The sequence below is a fragment of the Haematobia irritans genome, chromosome 3, assembly GCF_050003625.1.
Source record: "Haematobia irritans isolate KBUSLIRL chromosome 3, ASM5000362v1, whole genome shotgun sequence".
NCBI classification, from domain to species: Eukaryota; Metazoa; Arthropoda; class Insecta; order Diptera; family Muscidae; genus Haematobia; species Haematobia irritans.
The window spans coordinates 218257857-218277425 of record NC_134399.1 but is presented as its reverse complement, the minus strand read 5'-3'; the positions used below and the strand labels follow the sequence as shown (position 1 = coordinate 218277425).

Here is a 19569-nt window from a genome sequence, read left to right as displayed (position 1 = left end):
TCTATTGCATAGTTTGGACACCATAGCGTATAGGCAATAAATTATGATGAATTGTTACGTATACCACTCGGTGTACCCCTCCATTATAAAGGGTGATTCTTTTGAGGTTAGGATTTTCATGCATTAGTATTTGACAGATCACGTGGGATTTCAGACATGGTGTCAAAGAGAAAGATGCTCAGTATGCTTTGACATTTCATCATGAATAGACTTACGTTCTGCCACAACGTCGAATTTTCAGTGAATGGGCCCTAGAAAAGTTGGCAGAAAATCCGCTTTTTTATCGACAAATTTTGTTCAGCGATGAGGCTCATTTCTGGTTAAATGGCTACGTAAATAAGCAAAATTGCCGCATTTGGAGTGAAGAGCAACCAGAAGCCGTTCAAGAACTGCCCATACATCCCGAAAAATGCACTGTTTGGTGTGGTTTGTACGCTGGTGGAATCATTGGACCGTATTTTTTCAAAGATGCTGTTGGACGCAACGTTACGGTGAATGGCGATCGCTATCGTTCGATGCTAACAAACTTTTTGATGCCAAAAATGGAAGAACTGAACTTGGTTGACATGTGGTTTCAACAAGATGGCGCTACATGCCACACAGCTCGCGATTCTATGGCCATTTTGAGGGAAAACTTCGGAGAACAATTCATCTCAAGAAATGGACCGGTAAGTTGGCCACCAAGATCATGCGATTTGACGCCTTTAGACTATTTTTTGTGGGGCTACGTCAAGTCTAAAGTCTACAGAAATAAGCCAGCAACTATTCCAGCTTTGGAAGACAACATTTCCGAAGAAATTCGGGCTATTCCGGCCGAAATGCTCGAAAAAGTTGCCCAAAATTGGACTTTCCGAATGGACCACCTAAGACGCAGCCGCGGTCAACATTTAAATGAAATTATCTTCAAAAAGTAAATGTCATGGACCAATCTAACGTTTCAAATAAAGAACCGATGAGATTTTGCAAATTTTATGCGTTTTTTTTTTTTTAAAGTTATCAAGCTCTTAACAAATCACCCTTTATCATGCTATCTAGCAGGGATGGAAAATACAATTTTTAAGAAGGTACAAAAAAGGTATGTTTGAGCGAAAAAGTACTTTTCATTAAATTTCAACAAAAATTCCATTGGAAGACTGTTATCCAGAGCTCCTTTAGACTGAATTGAAAAAATTGTTTGTCAAGTCCTAAATTTTATTTTTTTTTTTAGTTGACTATCCGCTTCCAAAGACTACAGTAGTATTGTAATCACGGTTGCCACAGTTGGTAGAATTCTAACTAACCTAACCTAACTGTTTGGTAGATTCGTAGAAATCATGATACTTCATAAATTTTCTGTAGATAAATAAAAATAATTTTTTGACAAAATTTTCTATAGAAAAAAAAAATTTGACAAAATTTTCTATAGAAATAAAATTTTAACAAAATTTTCTATAGAAATAAAATTTTGACAAAATTGTCTTAAGAAATAAAATTTTGACAAAATTTTCAACAAAAATATAATTGTGGCTAAATCTTCGATATAAATAAATTTTTGATAAATTTTTCTATAGAAATAAAATTTTTACAACATTTTTGTAGAAATAAAACTTTGACAAAATTTTCCTAAGAAATAGAATTTTGACATAATTTTCTATAGAAATAAATTTTTAATAGAAATAGAATTTTGACAAAATTTTCTATAGAAATAAAATTTTGACAAAATGTTCTTTAAATATATAATTGTGGCTAAATCTTCGATATAAATAAATTTTTGATAAATTTTTCTATAGAAATAAAATTTTTATTTCATTTTTGTAGAAATAAAATTTTGACAAAATTGTCTTTAGAAATAAAATTTTGACAAAATTTTCAACAAAAATATAATTGTGGCTAAATCTTCGATATAAATAAATTTTTTACAACATTTTTGTAGAAATAAAACTTTGACAAAATTTTCCAAAGAAATAGAATTTTGACAAAATTTTCTATAGAAATAAATTTTTAATAGAAATAGAATTTTGACAAAATTTTCTATAGAAATAAAATTTTGACAAAATTTTCTATAGAAATAAAATTTTGACAAAATGTTCTTCAAATATATAATATTGGCTAAATCTTCGATATAAATAAATTTTTGATAAATTTTTCTATAGAAATAAAAATTTTACAACATTTTTGTAGAAATAAAATTTTGACAAAATTTTCTATAGAAATAACATTTTGAAAAATGTTCTATAGAAATAACATTTTAACAAAATTTTCATAGAAATAAAATGATGGCAAAAAATAAAATAAAATTATTATAAGACTTTCTGAAGAAATAAATTTTTGCAAAATAATATTTATATGGACTTATATGGATTTATATGGATATGGACTTATATGGCCCCAGAAGCCAGAGTTTCACCCTAATTTGCTTGAAATTGTGCACCAGGGGGATAATAAGTACTATAATCAGGTATGCCAAATTTGATCCGTCCGTCCGTCCGTCTGTCTGTGAACACATTTTTGTGATCAAAGTCTAGGTCGCAATATAAGTCCAACCGCCTGCAAATTTGGCACATGTTTCTAATTTGAGTCAGAATAGAACCCAATTGATTTTGGATGAAATCGGTTCAGATTTAGATGTAGCTCCCATATATATCTTTCGCCCGATATGGACTTATATAGCCCCAGAAGCCAGATTTTTGGCCGAATTTGGTTGAAATTTTGCACTAGGAGTACAATTAGTAGTATAGACAAGTGTGCAAAATTTGATTGAAATCGGTTCAGATTTAGATATAGCTCCCATATATATATTTCGCCCGATATGAACTAATATGGTTCTAAATGCCAGAATTTTTGCCCAATTTGGTTGAAATTATGCACAGGGAGTAGATTTAGCATTGGAGCTATGCGTGCCAAATTTGGTTGAAATTGATTCAGATTTAGATATAGCTCCCATATATATCTTTCGCCCGATATGGACTAATATGGTCTTAGAAGCCAGAGTTTTGGCCCAATTTGAAATTTTGCACTAGGAGTACAATTAGTAGTATAGTCATGTGTGCCTAATTTGATTGAAATCGGTTCAGATTTAGATATAGATTCCATATATATTTTTCGCCCGATATAGACTTATATGGCCCCAGTAGCCAGAGTTTTGGCCCAATTTGGTTGAAATTTTGCACTAGGAGTACAATTAGTAATATAGTTATGTGTGCTAAATTTGATTGAAATCGGTTCAGATTTAGATATAGCTCCCATATATATGTTTTCTGATTTCGACAGAAATGGTCAAAATACCAACATTTTCCTTGCTAAATCGCCACTGCTTAGTCGAAAATTGCAAAATTGACTCTAATTTTCCTAAACTTCTAATACATATATATCGAGCGATAAATCATAAATAAACTTTTGCGAAGTTTCCTTAAAATTGCTTCAGATTTAAATGTTTCCCATATTTATACCTTGCGCCACACTGTGGAACAGGGTATTATAAGTTAGTGCATATGTTTGTAACACCCAGAAGGAGACGAGATAGACACATGGTGTCTTTGGCAATAATGCTAAGGGTGGGTCCCTGAGTCGATATAACCATGTCCGTCTGTCCGTCTGTCCGTCCGTCCGTCCGTCCGTCCGTCCGTCCGTCCGTCCGTCTGTCTGTGAACACATTTTTGTGATCAAAGTCTAGGTCGCACTTTAAGTCCAATCGCCTTCAAATTTTGCACATGTTCCTAATTTGGGTCAGAATAGAACCCTATTGATTTTGATCGGTTCAGATTTAGATATAGCTCCCATATATATCTTTCGCCCGATATGGACTTATATGGCCCCAGAAGCCAGATTTTTGGCCGAATTTAATTGAAATTTTGCACAAGGAGTACAATTAGTTGTATAGTCAAGTGTGCAAAATTTGATTGAAATCGGTTCAGATTTAAATATAGCTCCCATATATATTTCGCCCGATATGGACTAATATGGTCCTAAAAGCCAGAGTTTTGGCCCAATTTTGCACAGGGAGTAGATTTAGCATTGTAGCTATGCGTGCCAAATTTTGTTGAAATCGGTTCAGATTTAGATATAGCTTCCATATATATTTTTCGCCCGATATGGACTTATATGGCCCCAGAAGCCAGAGTTTTGGCCCAATTTGGTTGAAATTTTGCACTAGGAGTACAATTAGTAATATAGTCATGTGTGCCACATATATTTGAAATCGGTTCAGATTTAGATATAGCGCCCATATATATGTTTTTCTGATTTCGACAAAAATGGTCAAAATACCAATATTATCCTTGTTAAATCGCCAATGCTTAGTCGAAAAGTTGTAAAATGACTCCAATTTTCCTAAACTTGTAATACATATATATCGAGCGATTAATCATAAATAAACTTTTGCGAAGTTTCCTTAAAATTTAAATATTTCCCATATATATACCCTGCGCCACACTGTGGAACAGGGTATTATAAGTTAGTGCATATGTTTGTAACACCCAGAAGGAGAGGAGATAGGCACATGGTGTCTTTGGCAGTAATGCTCAGGGTGGGTCCCTGAGTCGATATAACCATGTCCGTCTGTCCGTCTGTCCGTCCGTCCGTCCGTCCGTCTGTCTGTGAACACATTTTTGTGATCAAAGTCTAGGTCGCACTTTAAGTCCAATCGCCTTCAAATTTGGAACATGTTCCTAATTTGGGTCGGAATAGAACCCTATTGATTTTGGAAGAAATCGGTTCAGATTTAGATATAGCTCCCATATATATATTTCGCCTGATATGCACTATTATGGACCCAGCAGCCAGAGTTTTATGCCGATTTGCTTGAAATTTTGTACAAACATAACACTTAGTCGTATAGTTAAGTGTGCAAAATTAGATTGAAATCGGTTCAGATTTAGATATAGCTCCCATATATATCTTTTTCCCGATATGGACTTATATGACCCCAGAAGCCAGATTTTTGGCCGAATTTGGTTGAAATTTTGCAAAAGGAGTATAATTAGTAGTATAGTCAAGTGTGCAAAATTTGATTGATATCGGTTCAGAGTTAGATATAGCTCCCATATATATCTTTCACCCGATATTGACTAATATGGTCCTAAAAGCCAGAGTCTTGGCCCAATTTGGTTGAAATTTTGCACAGGGAGTAGATTTAGCATTGTAGCTATGCGTGCCAAATTTGGTTGAAATCGGTTTGGATTTAGATATAGCTCCCATATATATCTTTCGCCCAATATGGACTAATATGGTCCTAAAAGCCAGACTTTTGACCCAGTTTGGTTGAAATTTTCCACAGGGAGTAGATTTAGCATTGTAGCTATGCGTGCCAAATTTGGTTGAATTCGATTCAGAGTTAGATATAGCTCCCATATATATCTTTCGCCCGATATGCACTTATATGGACCCAGAAGCCAGGGTTTTATCCCGATTAGCTTGAAATTTTGTACAAGGAGTACAATTGGTAGTATAGTCATGTGTGCCAAATTTGATTGAAATCGATTCAGATTTAGATATAGCTTTTTTTTCGCCCGATATGGACTTATATGGCCCCAGAAGCCAGAGTTTTGGCCCAATTTGGTTGAAATTTTGCACTAGGAGTACAATTAGTAATATAGTCATGTGTGCCAAATTTGATTGAAATCGGTTCAGATTTAGATATAGCTCCCATATATATGTTTTTTTGATTTCGACAAAAATGGTCAAAACACCAACATTTTCCTTGTAAAATCGCCACTGTTTAGTCGAAAAGTTGTAGAAATGACTCTAATTTTCCTAAACTTCTAATACATATATATCGAGCGATAAATCATAAATAAACTTTTGCGAAGTTTCCTTAAAATTGCTTCAGATTTAAATGTTTCCCATATTTTTTTTTACTAAAATTGTGTTCCACCCTAGTGCATTAGCCGACTTAAATTTTGAGTCTATAGATTTTGTAGAAGTCTATCAAATTCTTCCAGATCAAGTGATATTTAAATGTATGTATTTGGGACAAACCTTTATATATAGCCCCCAACACATTTGACGGATGTGATATAGTATCGAAAATTAAGATCTACAAAGTGGTGCAGGGTATAATATAGTCGGCCCCGCCCGACTTTAGACTTTCCTTACTTGTTTTTTACTAAAATTGTGTTCCACCCTAGTGCATTAGCCAACTTAAATTTTGAGTCTGTAGATTTTGTAAAAGTCTATCAAATTCTGTCCAAATCGAGTGATATTTAAATGTATGTATTTGGGACAAACCTTTATATATAGCACCCAACACATTTGACGGATGTGATATGGTCTCGAAAATTTATATCTACAAAGTGGTGCAGGGTATAATATAGTCGGCCCCGCCCGACTTTAGACTTTCCTTACTTGTTTTTACTAAGATAGTGTACCATCCCAGGGCACTAGCTGACTTAAAGTTTAAGTCTATAGATTACAAAATTTTGTTCAGATGGAGTCACATTTAAATGTATGTATTTGGGACAAAAACCTTTATAGATAGCACCCAACACATCGGCTAAGATATAAATATTTATATATCGGAATATAAACCTTCATAATAACTCCCAACAAATTTGAAGGTGTTAAGATGATAACACAAATTTTGGTCTACATAGTGGTGAAGGGCATAATATAGTCCGGCCCGCCCTACTTTAGACTTTACTTACTTATTTAAATATGTATATGTCCTCAAACGAACTTATTTAAAGTTAATAAGAAGACCATTTTTAGAGTACATATTAAACATAATGGCGTGGGAAGAATTTACCATATTTTTTGCTGGGTTATTTTTGTGTGTATACTTGTTTTGTATTTTATTGAAACTGCATTTTTGTTAAAGTAACCAATTTGAGTGGCTTCTAAATTGCAATGTCTTTTCATTGCAAAATGTTATTTTTTGATATTATGAAGATATTAATTTTTTTGTTCTTAGGCACTGCATACATGCTGGTAATGACAGTATCGAGTAATCTAGTTTTCTTTACAACTTCTTTTGAAGACTTTTCATTGTGCAGATAATAGGAAAAGGGCATCGTAGAATATTAATTCCCTTGGCTTTAGGCTTTGTCTATATACCATTAATCTCCTGCCTCGCACACACATACACCCACAAACAAACGCTTTTCATTCTTTATGTTACGGCCTTACAGATATACTCGTACTATCGCATGCATACTCCCATTTTGTGTGTATTCAAATAGACTTGCTTACCAGTAACACAGACTTGTTAAGGGCTTTTGTTTATACAGCTAGTTTGCCATAAAATGTTATAGCACCGTTGGTAAATGCTACTGACAACACTAGTAAACTTCATCTACTCAAAACGGAAACCAAGCATACCGGAAAGGGAAACGACAAGCAAACTATAATAGATTTCATGAAACATCGTATCTAGTGATGTTTGCTAACTGAAAAAAAGAACTTTGTTTTTTGTTGAGCATACAAAAAAAAAAAACAACCACAATGAGAGGGTACCTAAGGCATAGTCAACTTTTTTCGTTTTTCTTAGAGTGAAGGCATTTCGTTGAGAAATTTTAGTTTGCAACTGTGTCTTGAATGCATAGTAAAAACACTCCTTCTTGTGACTTGGTCTTTGGGTTTAGCTTTGAGGTATATTGGTAACAGATGATTTTTTTTATTTTTTTCATACTAAGAAATTCAATGGTAAATAATTCAAATTGATAAGCAATATGTTTTAAATAACTAGTAGAAAAATTTGATAGTAAACTTGACGCTAAAATAAAATTGGTTATTAAATTATATCTACAGACAGATGGACGGCCTTTTTTGTGATAGACTGGTCAAATTAGAGGTCTTCTCTGCATGACAATCGTATTTGTGCCAGGTTTACATCGAATTGGCTAAAATGCTATTTGGAATGTTATTATTAAAATGTATTTGTAGATGAAGCCGAGATGCAGTTTTAGTCCATGTGATTTTAGCTGTGACTGGACCAGGATCATAGAGTCACAAATCCTGGTTTTGTCAGATTTTAAATCGCATGGACTAAAACTGCATCTGGGATTAGACTACCAAAAATTTACAGAAGTAGATGGACATTTTTATATCGGATAAACAACTGAATTTAGGAAGCTGTGCTAAAGACATCTTGTATCGTGTCGAATATGGTGTATATCAGTCCTTCAGTTAGACAAATTTTCCACTACGGCTTCTTGGTCTTCTAGATACGAAAATTTTTCTCCATTTTCCCTGAAAGTGCAAAGATGTCTTTAAGGTCCAAATTAAATTACTTGGTCCAAATTAATTACAAGATATTGTATTTTTTTCCATTGTGCCTTGAAGAGGAAATCTAGAAGCATTTGCAGTCTCAAAATAGGTCGCTATATATTTTTATAAAGGTTTCTAGACATTGACATATTTTCTGATTTAAAATTAAAAATTTAGAAGAATATTGGGCATGCACACATACTTGTGCTGAATTCAGTGTTGCCAGGGAAAATTTTCGGTTTACCCTGCGAGGACACAAAAAGCTCCCTACATTCCCAAAAAAATTTCCAAACAATATCCCCTACAATATTTTTCGTTAAAGTTGAACAACATTTGGTTCTATGTGCTTTATTAACTCAAAACATATGAAAATGTAATGTATATTACGTAAAAATAAATTTGTATTACCAGCACGATTGAGTAGGGTGGAGTAGAGAGTAGAGTTTTTCCTATTTGGTAGAGTGGTAGAAATGAAATCTTGGAAAAAGTTTCTATAAAAATTTTTGAGAAAAATTCTATAGAAATAAAACTTTTGAGAAAATTTTCTATAGAAATAAAATTTTGAGAAAATTTTCTATAGAAATAAAATTTTTAGAAAATTTTTTATGGAAATAAATTTTTGAGAAAATTTTCTATGAAAATAAAATTTTGACAAAAATTTGTATAGAAATAAAACTTTTCTATAGAAATAAAATTTTCACGAGATTTTCTGTAGAAATAAAATTTTGACAAAATTTTCTATAGAAATAAAATTTTGATAAAGTTTCCTCTAGAAACAAAATTTTGACAAGATTTTCTGTAGAAATAAAATTTTGACAAAATTTCTATAGAAACAAAGTTTTGCCAAAATTTACTATACAAATAAAATTTTGACAAAATTTACTATGGAAATAAAATTTTGACAAGATTTTCTATATAAATAAAATTTTGACAAAATTTTTTATAGAAATAAATTTTTGACAAAATTTTTTACAGAAATAAAGTTTTGACAAAATTTTCTATAAAAATAAAATTTTGACAAGATTTTCTATAGAAATAAAATTTTGACAAAATTTTTTAAAGAAATAAATTTTTTTTGTTTTGTTATTGTTGGTTTTGTTCTTTAAGCATTGTTGTTGTTTTTTATTGCAGCATAAAACCATACTTTTCCTCTGTTGGTTAAGCTAAACTTGTAGTTTAGTCAATGTATGGTTTTAAGCTGCAATAAAAAACAACAACAATGCTTAAAGAACAAAACCAACAATAACAAAACAAATGGAAAAAGAAGAGGAGACACGCTCAAAATAAACCCAGCCATGTGAATTCAAATCGATGATTTGACAGTGGCATAGGAAAAGAGATATGTTTGTTTCGAATTTATTTCGGCATAAGCCGGCTATCAATGTAAAACCTTTTTTCGGAGGGTTCAAGTGTGGTTTTTGTTGGGCCTGAATTTATTCTGATAATTGGTTGATAGTTTTGCTGCAAGTAGAGGATGCTGATGAGGAATGTGGTAATTCCGAAACGTGCGTCCATCCAACCACCTTGCAGTCTATAGGGCTTTGCCCAAATAAATTTGACAAACATTCTTTTTCTCTGTTGGTTAAGCTACACTTGTAGTTTAGTCAATGTATGGTTTTAAGCTGCAATAAAAAACAACAACTAAATAAAATTTTGACAAATTTTTTTATAGAAATAAATTTTGACAAAATTTTCTATAGAAATAAAATTTTGACAAAATTTTCAATACAAATAAAATTTTGACAAAATTTACTATACAAAAAAAATTTCACAAAATTTACTATAGAAATAAAATTTTGACAAAATTTACTATAGAAATAAAACTTGTACAACATTTTCTATAGAAATAAAATTTTGACAAAATTTTCTATACAAATAAAATTTTGACAAAATTTACTATACAAAAAAAAATTCACAAAATTTACTATAGAAATAAAATTTTGACAAAATTTACTATAGAAATAAAATTTGTACAACATTTTCTACAGAAATAAAATGTTGACAAAACTTTCTATAGAAATAAAATTTGTACAACATTTTCTACAGAAATAAAATGTTGACAAAACTTTCTATAGAAATAAAATTTTGACAAAATTTTCTATAAAAATAAAATTTTGACAAGATTTTCTATAGAAATAAAATTTTGACAAAATTTTTTATAGAAATAAAATTTTGACAAAATTTTCTATAGAAATACAATTTTGACAAAATTTTCAATGGAAAAAAAATTTGATAAAATTTTATATGGAAAAAAAAATTTGACAAGATTTTCTATAGAAATAAAATTTTGACAAAACTTTCTATAGGAACAAAGTTTTGACACAATTTACTATACAAATAAAGTTTTGACAAAATTTACAATAGAAACAAAATGTTGACGAAATTTTCTATGGAAATAAAATGTTGATAAAATTTTCTATAGAAATAAAATTTTTGACAAAGTTTTCTATACAAATAAAATTTTGACAAAATTTTCTATAGAAATAAAATTTTGACAAGATTTTCTAAAGAAATAAAATGTTGAAAAAATTTTCTATGGAAATAAAATTTTGACAAAATCTTCTATGGAAATAAAATTTTGCCAAAATTTACTATAGAAATAAAATTTTGACAAAATTTTCTATTGAAATAAAATTTTGACAAAATTTTCGATAGAAACAAAATTTTGACGAAATTTTCTATAGAAATAAAATTTTGACAAAATTTTCTATAGAAATAAACTTTTGACAAAATTTTCTATAGAAATAAAATTTTGACAAAATTTACTATAGAAATAAAATTTTGACAAAATTTACTATAGAAATAAAATTTTGACAAAATTTACTATAGAAATAAAATTTTGACGAATTTTCTATAGAAATAAAATTTTTACAAAATTTTCTATAGAAATAAAATTTTGACAAAATTTTCTATAGAAATAAAATTTTGACAAAATTTTGTATAGAAATAAAATTTTGACAAAATTTTCTATAGAAATAAAATTTTGACAAACTTTTCTATAGAAACAAAATTTTGACAAGATAAAATTAAAAAAAATTTATTTATTTGTTTAAAGAAATAAAATTTTGACAAAGTTTCCTCTAGAAATAAAATTTTGACAATATTTTCTTTAGAAATGTGGAAATATTTGTTTGGTATATTTGTGCTAAGAATTTCATCAAATTGCCACACATTGTTAAAGATAAATTACTTGGGCTTCAAAATATTGTAATTTTCTCCATTGTGCCCTGTAGAAGAAATCTAGAAGTATTTGCCGTCTCAAAATAGGTCGCTATATATTTTGATAAAGGTTTCTAGACATTGACATATTTTCTGATTTAAAATTAAAAATTTAGAAGAATATTGGGCATGCACACATACTTGTGCTGAATTCAGTGTTGCCAGGGAAAATTTTCGGTTTACCCTGCGAGGACAAAAACAGCTCCCTACATTCCCATAAAAATTTTCATACAATATCCCCTACAATATTTGTCGTTAAAGTTAAACAAAATTGGTTCCATGTGCTTATTAACTCAAAACATATGAAAATGTAACATATATTACGTAAAAATAAATTTGTATTACCAGCACAGTTGAGTAGAGTTTGAACAGATAGTAGAGTTTTTTCTATTTGCTAGATTGGTAAAAATAAAATTTTGGAAAAAGTTTCTATAAAAAAAATTTTGAGAAAAATACTATAGAAATAGAATTTTGAGAAAATTTTCTGTAGAAATAAAATTTTGAAAAAATTTTCTATAGAAATAAATTTGTGAGAAAATTTTCTATAGATATAAAATTTTGACAAAATTTTCTATAGAAATAAAATTTTGCAAAATTGTCTATAGAAATAAAATTTTGACAAAGTTTCCTCTAGAAACAAAATTTTGACAAAATTTTCTATAGAAACATAATTTTGACAAGATAAAATTAAAAAAAAATCTATTTAGTTGACCAAATTTGTTTAAAGAAATACAACTTTGACAAAGTTTCCTCTAGAAATAAAATTTTGGCAAAATTTCCTTTAGAAATAAAATTTTGACAATATTTTCTTTAGAAATGTGGAAATATTTGTTTGGTATATTTGTGGTAAGAATTTCGTCAAATTGCCACACATTGTTAAAGATTAAGCCTTGCCGGTTTCTAATTTCCTTCTGTAGAGCCACCAAAATTTAAAAATTATTGAAAATTGTGTTCAGTGAAAAAGTCCCTACATTGTGCCCTACGTCTCTACAAGGCGCTAAATATTAGAAAAAAGCCTACATGTAGGGAATTTCCCCTACTTTTGGCAACACTGGCCGAATTTGGCTTCTATCCGTCCCTATTTTCGGACAACTTCCATATAGACCTATCTCCCAAGTAGACGTCAGAGACAGCGTAACCTTTATCCAATTTATCGGAACTTAGACGCAGAGATATTTTTGGTCTGTGGCGAAATATACAAAATTTGGTTTATATCGGAATGTTGTTTCTCTACAAGTGTAATTTTAGGATAAACTTCAACAAAAAAGGAGTGATAATGTTGGCTACCAAACATGATCGGTAATTTTAATACAAACAAGTATATACGGCTGTAAGTTCGGCCAGGCCGAATCTTATGTACCCTCCACCATGGATTGCGTAGAAACTTCTACGAAAGGCTGTCATCCACAATCGAAATACTTGGGTTGTGGTATCTTAAAACTTCTTACCATCGTTTTCTAAATTGTGAGTTAGTCCATACGTGGTATATATTAGACAAAAAAGTTATGAATAGTTAAGTCTACAATTAATTACGAATCGATGTAGACTTTTTGCACGGTAGAGAGCCAGAATTGAAATATGGGGATCGCTTATATGGAGCCCAGCAAAAAAAGCGTCGCCAAAAATGTTATGAAAATGTTCTCTTTGGATCCGGAAGTGGTGCATAATTGACGCAGAAGCGATGAATTTAACATGGGCTTGTCATAGGACGGAAGTCCTCCATTTCAACAGCCGTTGCACTGAATTTGCATTACTTCTTTAGGTGTGATCCGAATTCACTGTTTTTGATGTAAATTACAAAATTCTGTGATATTTTGTTAAATAAATAATTTTTATAATTTTTAATGGATCCTAACGCTTGTATGAAACGTTTGACCACAAATATTTTCAAAAATTCACAATTTTTTCAGATTGGATTTAGATTTTTTTTCAACAAAATTTAAATGGTTTGTACCATTTTATGAATTCTTACTCTGTTTTTAACCTATTTAAAAAAAAAGTTAAAATTGCCCATTAAAAATATGAAAAAAGCATGTTATACAAAATTGAATAAAAGAACTTCCTTGGCAGTTAAAATAAAGAACATCATTGGGAGTGCATCCTCTGGAAGTGCTTTTAAAGTTGTGTCTTCGGAAGAACTTCCAAATTTTTTTGCTGGGGGGCTATATACAATTATGAACTTAATATGGACCAATTTTTGTGTGATTGGAAATCGATTTATCTGAGAGCTATATATAACTATAGACCGATATGGACCTAGTTAGGCATGGTTGTTAACGACCATATACTAGCACAATGTACCAAATTTCAACTCACTCGGATGAAATTTGCTCCAAAACCAAATCTCGGGATCGGTTTATATGGGGGCTATATATGATTATGGACTGATATGGACCACTTTTGGCATGGTTGTTAAATATCATATACGATCACCACGTAGCAAATTTCAAGCAGATCGGATGAATTTTGCTTCTCCAAAGGGCACCGGAGGTCAAATCTGGGGATCGGTTTATATGGGAACTATATATAATTATGGGCTGATAGGAACCAATTCCTGCATGCTTGTTGGATACCATATACTAACATCACGTACCAAATTTCAACCGAATGGGAAGAAATTTCCTCTTCCAAGGGGCTCTGGGAGGTCAAATCTGGTGATCGGTTTATATGGAGCCTATATATAATTATGGACCGATTTCGACCAATTATTGCATGGAAGTTTGAGGCCATATATTAACACCACGTACCAAATTTCAACTGAATCAGATGAATTTTGGTCTTGCAAGAGGCTCAAATCTAGTGATCGGTTTATATGGGGACTATATATAATTATGGGTCGATATGGACCAATTTTTACATGGTTGTTAGAGACCATATACTAACACCATGTACCAAATTTCAGCCGAATCGGATGAAATTTGCTTCTCTTAGAGGCCTCGCAAGCCAAATCGGGGGATCGGTTTATATGGGGGCTATATATAATTATGGACCGATGTAGACCAATTTTTGCATGGTTGTTAGAGACCATATACTTACACCATGTACCAAATTTCAGCCGGATCGGATGAAATTTGCTTCTCTTAGAGGCCTCGCAAGCCAAATTTGGGGGTCCGTTTATATGGGGGCTATACGTAAAAGTTTGCCGATATGGCCCATTTGCAATACCATCCGACCTACATCAATAACAACTACTTGTGCCAAGTTTCAAGTCGATTGCTTGTTTCGTTCGGATGTTAGCGTGATTTCAACAGACGGACGGACGGACGGACATGCTCAGATCGACTCAGAATTTCACCACGACTCAGAATAAATATACTTTATGGGGTCTTAGAGCAATATTTCGATGTGTTACAAACGGAATGACAAAGTTAATATACCCCCATCCTATGGTGGAGGGTATAAAAAGAACTATATATCTTTTTTACTTAATTTGTTGTAAAATTTAAGTGAACTATGACAATTTGATGGAATGTATGTGAGTCTATAAACCTAAATACCTACATAATTTTTAAGAACTTCTAAGATACAATCCAAACATTTTAAAATTATCCTAAATCTTAATTTAGACAGCACGTATGATTAAAAGCCGTTGATAATATGATTCCATAAAGATTATCATAATCTAATGTTGTTGAGCACTATATCCTATTCAATAATTTTCGATAAAGTTGACCTATATATAAATGCATATACTCAAAAGCAATTAGATAATAAAACTCTGCGTCAATTTTATTCATCCAATTTATTTTGTTATTTTGCTTCAAGTAAGTAGGTTATCGGAATTTAATATGGTTGTCGATAATTGATTTTGAATTGGTGTCGATTTTAGTTGACATTTTCCAATTATCAGAGCCTTTGATGACGATGAAGTGTTACTAATTGAACATCAACATATTGTCATTGCTTCTTTGTCTATTGCGTATCATATTGTGGTTGTTATTATTTTTCCATTATATATAATGCTGCTGTTTTTGTTTTTATTGCAAGTTAAAGTGATTATCTATAAACCATGATTGTTTATTAGCATCCATATTAACATGTGATATGCATTAAATTTGACAATTTTGTAGCTCAATTTAAATGCAAATATTTTAAAGAGGCAAAGTTGTGTGAAATTTAGGTGTACATCGAAAAAAATATAAATACATTTTTTTCGAAAAAAAGTGGTGCCAAGAAAACAATAACAAAGATTTTTTGGATATGGAAATTGTGAAAATTCTAATCACAAGCAATAAATGGAACAATGAAAATATTTTTTTGGATATGAAAATAGTATCAAACAACTTAAATAAATAAATTTTTTGTTTATACTTTTTTATATCCTCCACCATAGAATGGGGGGGGGGGGGGGTTATATTAACTTTGTCATTCCGTTTGTAACACATCGAAATATTGCTCTAAGACCCCATAAAGTATATATATCCGTCGTGATGAAATTCTGAGTCGATCTAAGCATGTCCGTCCGTCCGTCCGTCTGTTGAAATCATGCTAACTTCCAAACGATACAAGCTATCGACTTGAAACTTGGCATAAGTAGTAGTTATTGATGTAGGTCCAATGGTATTGAAAATGGGTCATATCGGACCACTTTTACGTATAGCCCCCATATAAACCGATCCCCATATTTTGCTTGCGGAGCCTGTAAGAGAAGCAAATTTCATCCGATCCGGTTAAAATTTGGTACATGGAGTTAGTATATGGTCTCTCACAACCATGAAAAGTTGGTCCAAGTGGGTCAATAATTATATATAGCCCCCACATAAACCGATCCCCAGATTTGGCTTACGGAGCTTCTAAGAGAAGCAAATTTCATCCGTTCCGGCTGAAATTTGGTACATGGTATTAGTATATGGTCTCTAGCAACCATGCAAAAATTGGTTCACATCGGTCCACAAATATATATAGCCCCCATATAATCCGATCCCCAGATTTAACTTGCGGAGCCTCTAAGGAAGCAAATTTCATCCCATTCGGCTGAAATTTGGTACATGGTGTTAGTTTATGGTCTCTAACAACCATGCAAAAATTGGTTCACATCAGTCCATAATTATATATAGCCCCCATATAAACCGATCCCCAGATTTGACCGCCGGAGCTATTGGAAGAGCAAAATTCATCCGATCTGGTTGAAAGTTGGTACGTAAGTACATGGTCTCTAGCAACTACGCAAAAATTGGTCCATATCGGTTCATAATTATATGTAGCCACCACATAAATCGATTTCCATATTTGACCTCTGGAGCATCTTGGAGGAGCAAAATTTATCCGATCTGGTTGAAGTTTAGTACGTGATGTTAGCATATGGCCGCTAATAACCATGCTAAAATTGATACATATCGGTCTATAGTTATATATAGCCGATCCCCAATCACATAAAAATTGGTCCATATCGGTTCATAATCATGGTTGACACTCAAACCAAAAATAATATACCAAAATTTTATTTCTATAGAAAACTTTGTCAAAATTTTATTTCTATAGAAAATTTTGTCAAAATTTTATTTTTATATAAAATTTTGTCAAAATTTTATTTCTATAGAAAATTTTGTTAAAATTTTATTTCTATACAAATTTTTGTTTAAATTTCATTTCTATAGAAATTTTTGTTTAAATTTCATTTCTATAAAAAATTTTGTCAAAACTTTATTTCTATAGAAAATTTTGTCAAAATTTTATTTCTATAGAAAATGTTGTCAAAACTTTATTTCTATAAAAAATTTTGTCAAAATTTTATTTCTATAGAAAAGTTTGTCAACATTTTATTTTTATAGGAAATTTTGTCAAAATTTCATTTCTATAGAAAATTTTGTCAAAATTTTATTTTTATAGAAAATTTTTTTAACATTTTATTTCTATAGAAAATTTTGTCCAAATTTTAATTCTATTTAAAAATTTATCCAAATTTTACTTCTATAGAAAACGTTGTCAAAATTTTATTCCTATAGAAAATTTTGTCAAAATTTTATTTCTATAGAAAATTTTGTCAAAATTTTATTTTATAGAAAATTTGGTCAACATTTTATTTCTATAGAAAATTTTGTCAAAATTTTATTTTTATAGAACATTTTGTCAACATTTTATTTCTATAGAAAATTTGGTTAAAATTTTATTTCTATAGAAAATTTTGTCAAAATTTTATTTCTATAGAATTTTTTGTTTAAATTTCGTTTCTATAGAAACTTTTTGTCAAAACTTGATTTCTATAGAAAATTTTGTTAAAGTTTTATTTCTCTATAAAATTTTGTCAACATTTTATTTCTAAAAAAATTTTGTCAAAATTTTATTTCTATACAAAATTTTATTTCTATAGAAAATTTTGTCAAGATTTTATTTCTATAGAAAATTTTGTCAAAATATTATTTTTATAGGAAATTTTGTCAAAATGTTATTTCTATAGAAAATTTTATCAGCATTTTATTTCTGTAGAAAATTTTGTCAAAATTTTATTTTTATAGAAAATTTTGTCAAAATTTTATTTCTATAGAAAATTTTGTCAACATTTTATTTCTATAGAAAATTTTGTCAAAATTTTACTTATTGAAAATTTTGTTAAAATTTTATTTCTATAGAAAATTTTGTCAAATTTATTTCTATAGAGAATGTTGTCAAAATTTTAATTCTATTGAACATTTTTTCCTAATTCTACTTCTATAGAAAATGTTGTGAAAATTTTATTTCTATAGAAAATATTGTTAAAATTTTATTTCTATAGAAAATTTTGTCAAAATTTTATTTCTATAGAAAATTTTGTCAAAATTTTGTTGCTATAGAAAATTTTGTCAAAATTGTTTTGCTATAAAAATGTTGTAAAAATTTTATTTCTATAGAGAATGTTGTCAAAAATTGGTCCATATGGGTTCATAATCATGGTTGCCACTCCAGCCAAAAATAATCTACCAACATTTTATTTCTATAGAAAATTTTGTCAAAATTTTATTTCTATAGAAACTTTTGTCAAAATTTTATTCCTATATAAATTTTGTCAAAATTTTATTTCTATAGAGAATGTTTTTCAAATTTTAATTTTATTGAAAATTTTGTCCAAATTTTATTTCTATTTAGATGTTGTCAAAATTTTATATCTATAGAAAATTTTGTCAAAATTTTATTTCTATAGAAAATTTAAGATACCTTGCCGTCGGCAAGTGTTACCGCAACCCAAGTAATTCGATTGTGGATGGCAGTCTTCAGTAGAAGTTTCTACGCAATCTATGGTGGAGGGTACATAAGCTTCGGTCTAGCCGAACTTACGGCCGTATATACTTGTTAGTATATGGATATTTAAAGACGTTATGAACAATACAATTTATTTTTTGAAAATTCCACGTCATGTGGAAATTAGTCTGTACGAAAGATGTAATTGTGTGCTATATCTAAATCTGAAACGATACCAACCAAAATTGGCATGCATGTTCAGAACTTGTAACAAATTTGAAGGCGATTGAACCAAGTTTCGACTTAGGCCTTGATTACAAAAATGTATTAACAGAAAGACGGACATGGCTAGATTGACTCAGGGGCTCACCCTGAGCATTATTGCCAAAGATACCCTATGTCTATCTCGTCTCCCTCTGGGTGTTGCAAACATATGCACTAACTTGTAATTCCCTGTTCCACAGTGTGAGGCAGGGTATAACAAAAAATAAAAACAAAATAAATAAAATTCAGAAAAATGCCAAAAAAATTTTTATTTGAGTCGATAGTATGGCTCATAAAATTTAATGTTTGAAAAATATTTTGTGTGCATATATGGTTAGGGAAAATGTGATGGGTTTGGGCACTAACAACGCCATGGTAATACTTTTGCCAAGAAATGAATTACTCACGTGGTCACTTCAGTACCCTCTAAGTGATAAAAATTAATTGAGGCAAATTAGCCATAATTCATAAGTTGCATCCTAACTTCTATTAATTTTCGACATATGTTAACGGAATAATTATAGCAGTTTTCATTTTTTCTTGGCGTTTATTCCAATGCCCTAGATTTTCAATTCGTCGGCTAGGCATGTAATACAGTGAAACATCTGAAAGGTGGAAACCCACGGTCGCCTAAAAATTTGTCCACCTTTTAGAGGTGTCCGGGTATGACATGTTTGGGAAGTGCTCGGTTTTCAGAGTGTCCTAGTTTGAGAGGTTTCTCTGTATTTTATTTTTTCTCTTTAAAACTTA

At 30.5% G+C, this 19569-nt stretch overlaps 1 protein-coding gene across 1 annotated transcript in view; it reads left to right on the top strand.

The window, feature by feature from the left end:
* The window catches only part of LOC142232176 (uncharacterized), a 212278-nt gene that overhangs the window by 153982 nt on the left and 38727 nt on the right, over positions 1-19569 (top strand). The window lies entirely within an intron of this gene.